Source organism: Brachyhypopomus gauderio, unplaced genomic scaffold (genome assembly GCF_052324685.1).
Source record: "Brachyhypopomus gauderio isolate BG-103 unplaced genomic scaffold, BGAUD_0.2 sc174, whole genome shotgun sequence".
Classification (NCBI taxonomy): domain Eukaryota; kingdom Metazoa; phylum Chordata; class Actinopteri; order Gymnotiformes; family Hypopomidae; genus Brachyhypopomus; species Brachyhypopomus gauderio.
In genome coordinates this window covers 112,369-120,377 of record NW_027506995.1, presented here as the reverse complement: position 1 = coordinate 120,377, position 8,009 = coordinate 112,369, and the positions used below count along the sequence as shown (strand labels likewise).

The window sequence follows — 8,009 nt, the reverse complement described above, 5'->3', positions numbered from 1 at the left end:
CACTCAACAAAATATTGGGCGCAGTGGGGGGCGCAAAATTATTCTCATCTATTAATGGGGGGCACGGCAGAAAACGTTTGGGAACCACTCCTTTAATGTATAAGTGTATAGAAGTGTATAACCACTACATCAGATTACTGCCATAATATAAGCAAAGCTGATTAAATATTGAAGGTGTGGTCATCTCCAATCACACCCTTCACTAATCACATTGACTAAATCTATAGCATCAATAAAACATGGTATTTGGTGCCCAAGCTTTTGCATGTGCCTACATATTTTATCTCTCTACCTTCAGTGAATTAAAGTGGATGTGTACAGTCAACTAATTTGGGAAACTTTACCTGACTTATTTATTTTTGCTCAATTACTGCTGTTCAATAAAATGTTAACAGATATTTTAATATATTTTTTCTCCTTAGATGGTGTTAAAACACTCGAGCCCTGTCATTTTGGTGAGCACCCATTGCTCCTGTGTGGCAGGATGTGCCCTGTGCAATCATTTGGTTGCCCTTCTTTATCAGACTGCACACTATTCTCAGCTAGATATTCCAGGTGATCAGGTATTCAAAAGCGTGTCATCAAAAGTGAATCAAAAAGAATCAAAAGTGAAAAGTGTCCGACGTGGTCCATTATTCTGTGTTGGCTCCACGACACTGCAGTTTGATCTGGGAGCAAACATGCTCCAAAGAGGCAGCTTGATGTCTCAGTAGAGGTGTCAATACAGACGCCATCAAGGTATTGACTGAACGGTCAGTGGAGAGAATTGAATTGGATGCAACACAACTTGCTGTGCACACGCGAATTTACAAAAGAAAAAGCACAGCTTGAATCAACTAGGGATGACCTGTAAGAGTCATGTGCCAATACTATTTTCAGGTAGGGGGTGTGCTCAGCATGCGAGTGAATAAGGAAAGAGCGTTTGAGCATCTTTTGGGGGCTCGTCAATCTTTTCAAAAAGCTTCTGCTGCCCCGTGTGAGGGTCGAACTCACGACCTTCAGATTATGAGACTGACGCGCTACCTACTGCGCTAACGAGGCTAGGAAAGAAGAAGCGAGGCTGAGGAAGAACTAACAAAGCTGGAGAAAAATGTATCCGCCCCCAATTCACTCCTTGGAGCATGGCGGCAAGTGCACCTGCAGCAACTAATTACTGCCAACAACAGCTAACAAACAACAAGGTTAGCACAAGAAGCCTGGAATTAACCAGAATCTGAGGCCAACGTAATTAAACTCTAATCCTACCCTAACCAATCACAGGATGTTCCAAGAGTAGACAAACAACGCACACAAACAAAAAAAAAACAAAAATACCACCAAAATACAAGTACAAACGACACCTACCTCATGAAGGTATGAAGTGAAGCTTTCTCTGGAGTGCTTTTAGTAGATGCAAAGCAGTAATGTGTGCCAAGAAATTCAGAACTTGCATGTGGGAAAGAGAGAAATGCAAAATCTCAGTTGATCTAAGATGGATATTGCAGTTCGGTACAATGCACTGGAATACAAAGACAAAATGAATTGCCAATGTAGCTAAAGCCAATTTTGCAGCAAATGGTTTGCATGACTTAACTAGGAAGGCAGATGAATCAAACCTGTAGGTCACCAAGATTCTTTGAGTTTTTCCTATCATAAGTCCACAAACTGACGATGGTAAAAGAGGAATGGCAACAGTGAGTCAATATCACCACAATGTGTTCTTTTTACCACCTCCTTGCAGGCACAATGATTCAGAGTACTTTAAAATCAAGGGGACAAGTGCACGTCACCTGACTCAGCATCACTGCAAGACACAGCACGTGTCCTCGTTAGTATAGTGGATAGTATCTCCGCCTGTCACGCGGAAGACCGGGGTTCGATTCCCCGACGGGGAGACCCTCTTTTAGCGCAAGGCGGAGCAACCAGTGACCAGCCATGAAAGAATGTGGCACTTTTTCTTTTACCTGAAACAAGACATCGCTATGTTGCATGAAGATCTTTGGATGAAGCACCTGTGAGTGCAAGCTCTCCCCACTGGTGGCATAAGGTCTCATCACAAATCACATTAGAGAGGCAAGTTAATCCTCTACGCTGCAAGAGACCCCACTGCATTTCCATGCCAACACATTGTAACGACAAAGCAGCCATTTGTAACTCAATTCCTGGGACTATTTCAGGATCAGTTAGGACTGCTAAAGTTTGGCAGCACAAAGTTGCAAATGGCATGAGAAGCATATTTAAAACTGGCTAGCAGGAAGAGAGCACACTCTCTCTTTCCACACGCCCAACAAGACACTCACGCTGCAAGCAGGAGTCGAACCTGCGCGGGGAAACCCCATTGGATTTCAAGTCCAACGCCTTAACCTCTAGGCCATCGCAGTTCGGAGGAGCGAGAGTAACATAGAGATCAATTCCTTGGACTTCCTCAAGCTCAATGATGAGTGCACAAGTGTCATTGCTTCTGAGTTGCAAATGGCTTGAGTAGAAAATTCAAATAAATGAATCTCCATAAGTCTACTCACTATTAACTTCAAGCTGGTACCAATTCCAGGTGATCAGGTATTCAAAAGCGTGTCATCAAAAGTGAATCAAAAAGAATCAAAAGTGAAAAGTGTCCGACGTGGTCCATTATTCTGTGTTGGCACCACGACACTGCAGTTTGATCTGGGAGCGAACATGCTCCAAAGAGGCAGCTTGATGTCTCAGTAGAGGTGTCAATACAGATGCCATCAAGGTATTGACTGAACGGTCAGTGGAGAGAATTGAATTGGATGCAACACAACTTGCTGTGTACACGCGAATTTACAAAAGAAAAAGCACAGCTTGAATCAACTAGGGATGACCTGTAAGAGTCATGTGCCAATACTATTTTCAGGTAGGGGGTGTGCTCAGCATGCGAGTGAATAAGGAAAGAGCGTTTGAGCATCTTTTGGGGGCTCGTCAATCTTTTCAAAAAGCTTCTGCTACCCCGTGTGAGGGTCGAACTCACGACCTTCAGATTATGAGACTGACGCGCTACCTACTGCGCTAACGAGGCTAGGAAAGAAGAAGCGAGGCTGAGGAAGAACTAACAAAGCTGGAGAAAAAATGTATCCGCCCCCAATTCACTCCTTGGAGCATGGCGGCAAGTGCACCTGCAGCAACTAATTACTGCCAACAACAGCTAACAAACAACAAGGTTAGCACAAGAAGCCTGGAATTAACCAGAATCTGAGGCCAACGTAATTAAACTCTAATCCTACCCTAACCAATCACAGGATGTTCCAAGAGTAGACAAACAACGCACACAAACAAAAAAAAAACAAAAATACCACCAAAATACAAGTACAAACGACACCTACCTCATGAAGGTATGAAGTGAAGCTTTCTCTGGAGTGCTTTTAGTAGATGCAAAGCAGTAATGTGTGCCAAGAAATTCAGAACTTGCATGTGGGAAAGAGAGAAATGCAAAATCTCAGTTGATCTAAGATGGATATTGCAGTTCGGTACAATGCACTGGAATACAAAGACAAAATGAATTGCCAATGTAGCTAAAGCCAATTTTGCAGCAAATGGTTTGCATGACTTAACTAGGAAGGCAGATGAATCAAACCTGTAGGTCACCAAGATTCTTTGAGTTTTTCCTATCATAAGTCCACAAACTGACGATGGTAAAAGAGGAATGGCAACAGTGAGTCAATATCACCACAATGTGTTCTTTTTACCACCTCCTTGCAGGCACAATGATTCAGAGTACTTTAAAATCAAGGGGACAAGTGCACGTCACCTGACTCAGCATCACTGCAAGACACAGCACGTGTCCTCGTTAGTATAGTGGATAGTATCTCCGCCTGTCACGCGGAAGACCGGGGTTCGATTCCCAGACGGGGAGACCCTCTTTTAGCGCAAGGCGGAGCAACCAGTGACCAGCCATGAAAGAATGTGGCACTTTTTCTTTTACCTGAAACAAGACATCGCTATGTTGCATGAAGATCTTTGGATGAAGCACCTGTGAGTGCAAGCTCTCCCCACTGGTGGCATAAGGTCTCATCACAAATCACATTAGAGAGGCAAGTTAATCCTCTACGCTGCAAGAGACCCCACTGCATTTCCATGCCAACACATTGTAACGACAAAGCAGCCATTTGTAACTCAATTCCTGGGACTATTTCAGGATCAGTTAGGACTGCTAAAGTTTGGCAGCACAAAGTTGCAAATGGCATGAGAAGCATATTTAAAACTGGCTAGCAGGAAGAGAGCACACTCTCTCTTTCCACACGCCCAACAAGACACTCACGCTGCAAGCAGGAGTCGAACCTGCGCGGGGAAACCCCATTGGATTTCAAGTCCAACGCCTTAACCTCTAGGCCATCGCAGTTCGGAGGAGCGAGAGTAACATAGAGATCAATTCCTTGGACTTCCTCAAGCTCAATGATGAGTGCACAAGTGTCATTGCTTCTGAGTTGCAAATGGCTTGAGTAGAAAATTCAAATAAATGAATCTCCATAAGTCTACTCACTATTAACTTCAAGCTGGTACCAATTCCAGGTGATCAGGTATTCAAAAGCGTGTCATCAAAAGTGAATCAAAAAGAATCAAAAGTGAAAAGTGTCCGACGTGGTCCATTATTCTGTGTTGGCACCACGACACTGCAATTTGATCTGGGAGCGAACATGCTCCAAAGAGGCAGCTTGATGTCTCAGTAGAGGTGTCAATACAGACGCCATCAAGGTATTGACTGAACGGTCAGTGGAGAGAATTGAATTGGATGCAACACAACTTGCTGTGTACACGCGAATTTACAAAAGAAAAAGCACAGCTTGAATCAACTAGGGATGACCTGTAAGAGTCATGTGCCAATACTATTTTCAGGTAGGGGGTGTGCTCAGCATGCGAGTGAATAAGGAAAGAGCGTTTGAGCATCTTTTGGGGGCTCGTCAATCTTTTCAAAAAGCTTCTGCTGCCCCGTGTGAGGGTCGAACTCACGACCTTCAGATTATGAGACTGACGCGCTACCTACTGCGCTAACGAGGCTAGGAAAGAAGAAGCGAGGCTGAGGAAGAACTAACAAAGCTGGAGAAAAAATGTATCCGCCCCCAATTCACTCCTTGGAGCATGGCGGCAAGTGCACCTGCAGCAACTAATTACTGCCAACAACAGCTAACAAACAACAAGCTTAGCACAAGAAGCCTGGAATTAACCAGAATCTGAGGCCAACGTAATTAAAGTCTAATCCTACCCTAACCAATCACAGGATGTTCCAAGAGTAGACAAACAACGCACACAAACAAAAAAAAAAAACAAAAATACCACCAAAATACAAGTACAAACGACACCTACCTCATGAAGGTATGAAGTGAAGCTTTCTCTGGAGTGCTTTTAGTAGATGCAAAGCAGTAATGTGTGCCAAGAAATTCAGAACTTGCATGTGGGAAAGAGAGAAATGCAAAATCTCAGTTGATCTAAGATGGATATTGCAGTTCGGTACAATGCACTGGAATACAAAGACAAAATGAATTGCCAATGTAGCTAAAGCCAATTTTGCAGCAAATGGTTTGCATGACTTAACTAGGAAGGCAGATTAATCAAACCTGTAGGTCACCAAGATTCTTTGAGTTTTTCCTATCATAAGTCCACAAACTGACGATGGTAAAAGAGGAATGGCAACAGTGAGTCAATATCACCACAATGTGTTCTTTTTACCACCTCCTTGCAGGCACAATGATTCAGAGTACTTTAAAATCAAGGGGACAAGTGCACGTCACCTGACTCAGCATCACTGCAAGACACAGCACGTGTCCTCGTTAGTATAGTGGATAGTATCTCCGCCTGTCACGCGGAAGACCGGGGTTCGATTCCCCGACGGGGAGACCCTCTTTTAGCGCAAGGCGGAGCAACCAGTGACCAGCCATGAAAGAATGTGGCACTTTTTCTTTTACCTGAAACAAGACATCGCTATGTTGCATGAAGATCTTTGGATGAAGCACCTGTGAGTGCAAGCTCTCCCCACTGGTGGCATAAGGTCTCATCACAAATCACATTAGAGAGGCAAGTTAATCCTCTACGCTGCAAGAGACCCCACTGCATTTCCATGCCAACACATTGTAACGACAAAGCAGCCATTTGTAACTCAATTCCTGGGACTATTTCAGGATCAGTTAGGACTGCTAAAGTTTGGCAGCACAAAGTTGCAAATGGCATGAGAAGCATATTTAAAACTGGCTAGCAGGAAGAGAGCACACTCTCTCTTTCCACACGCCCAACAAGACACTCACGCTGCAAGCAGGAGTCGAACCTGCGCGGGGAAACCCCATTGGATTTCAAGTCCAACGCCTTAACCTCTCGGCCATCGCAGCTCGGCGGAGCGAGAGTAACATAGAGATCAATTCCTTGGACTTCCTCAAGCTCAATGATGAGTGCACAAGTGTCATTGCTTCTGAGTTGCAAATGGCTTGAGAAGAAAATTCAAATAAATGAATCTCCATAAGTCTACTCACTATTAACTTCAAGCTGGTACCAATTCCAGGTGATCAGGTATTCAAAAGCGTGTCATCAAAAGTGAATCAAAAAGAATCAAAAGTGAAAAGTGTCCGACGTGGTCCATTATTCTGTGTTGGCTCCACGACACTGCAGTTTGATCTGGGAGCAAACATGCTCCAAAGAGGCAGCTTGATGTCTCAGTAGAGGTGTCAATACAGACGCCATCAAGGTATTGACTGAACGGTCAGTGGAGAGAATTGAATTGGATGCAACACAACTTGCTGTGCACACGCGAATTTACAAAAGAAAAAGCACAGCTTGAATCAACTAGGGATGACCTGTAAGAGTCATGTGCCAATACTATTTTCAGGTAGGGGGTGTGCTCAGCATGCGAGTGAATAAGGAAAGAGCGTTTGAGCATCTTTTGGGGGCTCGTCAATCTTTTCAAAAAGCTTCTGCTGCCCCGTGTGAGGGTCGAACTCACGACCTTCAGATTATGAGACTGACGCGCTACCTACTGCGCTAACGAGGCTAGGAAAGAAGAAGCGAGGCTGAGGAAGAACTAACAAAGCTGGAGAAAAAATGTATCCGCCCCCAATTCACTCCTTGGAGCATGGCGGCAAGTGCACCTGCAGCAACTAATTACTGCCAACAACAGCTAACAAACAACAAGGTTAGCACAAGAAGCCTGGAATTAACCAGAATCTGAGGCCAACGTAATTAAACTCTAATCCTACCCTAACCAATCACAGGATGTTCCAAGAGTAGACAAACAACGCACACAAACAAAAAAAAACAAAAAAATACCACCAAAATACAAGTACAAACGACACCTACCTCATGAAGGTATGAAGTGAAGCTTTCTCTGGAGTGCTTTTAGTAGATGCAAAGCAGTAATGTGTGCCAAGAAATTCAGAACTTGCATGTGGGAAAGAGAGAAATGCAAAATCTCAGTTGATCTAAGATGAATATTGCAGTTCGGTACAATGCACTGGAATACGAAGACAAAATGAATTGCCAATGTAGCTAAAGCCAATTTTGCAGCAAATGGTTCGCATGACTTAACTAGGAAGGCAGATGAATGAAACCTGTAGGTCACCAAGATTCTTTGAGTTTTTCCAATCATAAGTCCACAAACTGACGATGGTAAAAGAGGAGTGGCAACAGTGAGTCAATATCACCACAATGTGTTCTTTTTACCACCTCCTTGCAGGCACAATGATTCAGAGTACTTTAAAATCAAGGGGACAAGTGCACGTCACCTGACTCAGCATCACTGCGAGACACAGCACGTGTCCTCGTTAGTATAGTGGATAGTATCTCCGCCTGTCACGCGGAAGACCGGGGTTCGATTCCCCGACGGGGAGACCCTCTTTTAGCGCAAGGCGGAGCAACCAGTGACCGGCCATGAAAGAATGTGGCACTTTTTCTTTTACCTGAAACAAGACATCGCTATGTTGCATGAAGATCTTTGGATGAAGCACCTGTGAGTGCGAGCTCTCCCCACTGGTGGCATAAGGTCTCATCACAAATCACATTAGAGAGGCAAGTTAATCCTCTACGCTGCAAGA

General features: G+C 44.1%; 10 non-coding genes across 10 annotated transcripts; 3 read left to right on the top strand and 7 right to left on the bottom strand.

Moving 5' to 3' along the window:
* Nucleotides 1-968: 968 nt before the first annotated feature.
* Nucleotides 969-1,041, bottom strand: trnam-cau (transfer RNA methionine (anticodon CAU)). Its single transcript has one exon. It is a non-coding gene; the product is annotated as a tRNA-Met (tRNA).
* Nucleotides 1,042-1,802: 761 nt separating this feature from the next.
* On the top strand, nt 1,803-1,874 carry trnad-guc (transfer RNA aspartic acid (anticodon GUC)). Its single transcript has one exon. It is a non-coding gene; the product is annotated as a tRNA-Asp (tRNA).
* Nucleotides 1,875-2,278: 404 nt separating this feature from the next.
* Nucleotides 2,279-2,360, bottom strand: trnas-uga (transfer RNA serine (anticodon UGA)). The gene has a single exon. It is a non-coding gene; the product is annotated as a tRNA-Ser (tRNA).
* Nucleotides 2,361-2,943: 583 nt separating this feature from the next.
* trnam-cau (transfer RNA methionine (anticodon CAU)) lies at nt 2,944-3,016 on the bottom strand. Its single transcript has one exon. It is a non-coding gene; the product is annotated as a tRNA-Met (tRNA).
* A 1,238-nt stretch (nt 3,017-4,254) lies between these two features.
* trnas-uga (transfer RNA serine (anticodon UGA)) lies at nt 4,255-4,336 on the bottom strand. Its single transcript has one exon. It is a non-coding gene; the product is annotated as a tRNA-Ser (tRNA).
* Nucleotides 4,337-4,919: 583 nt separating this feature from the next.
* On the bottom strand, nt 4,920-4,992 carry trnam-cau (transfer RNA methionine (anticodon CAU)). Its single transcript has one exon. It is a non-coding gene; the product is annotated as a tRNA-Met (tRNA).
* Nucleotides 4,993-5,756: 764 nt separating this feature from the next.
* Nucleotides 5,757-5,828, top strand: trnad-guc (transfer RNA aspartic acid (anticodon GUC)). Its single transcript has one exon. It is a non-coding gene; the product is annotated as a tRNA-Asp (tRNA).
* Nucleotides 5,829-6,232: 404 nt separating this feature from the next.
* On the bottom strand, nt 6,233-6,314 carry trnas-uga (transfer RNA serine (anticodon UGA)). The gene has a single exon. It is a non-coding gene; the product is annotated as a tRNA-Ser (tRNA).
* A 583-nt stretch (nt 6,315-6,897) lies between these two features.
* On the bottom strand, nt 6,898-6,970 carry trnam-cau (transfer RNA methionine (anticodon CAU)). Its single transcript has one exon. It is a non-coding gene; the product is annotated as a tRNA-Met (tRNA).
* Nucleotides 6,971-7,733: 763 nt separating this feature from the next.
* On the top strand, nt 7,734-7,805 carry trnad-guc (transfer RNA aspartic acid (anticodon GUC)). The gene has a single exon. It is a non-coding gene; the product is annotated as a tRNA-Asp (tRNA).
* The last annotated feature ends 204 nt before the right edge of the window (nt 7,806-8,009 follow it).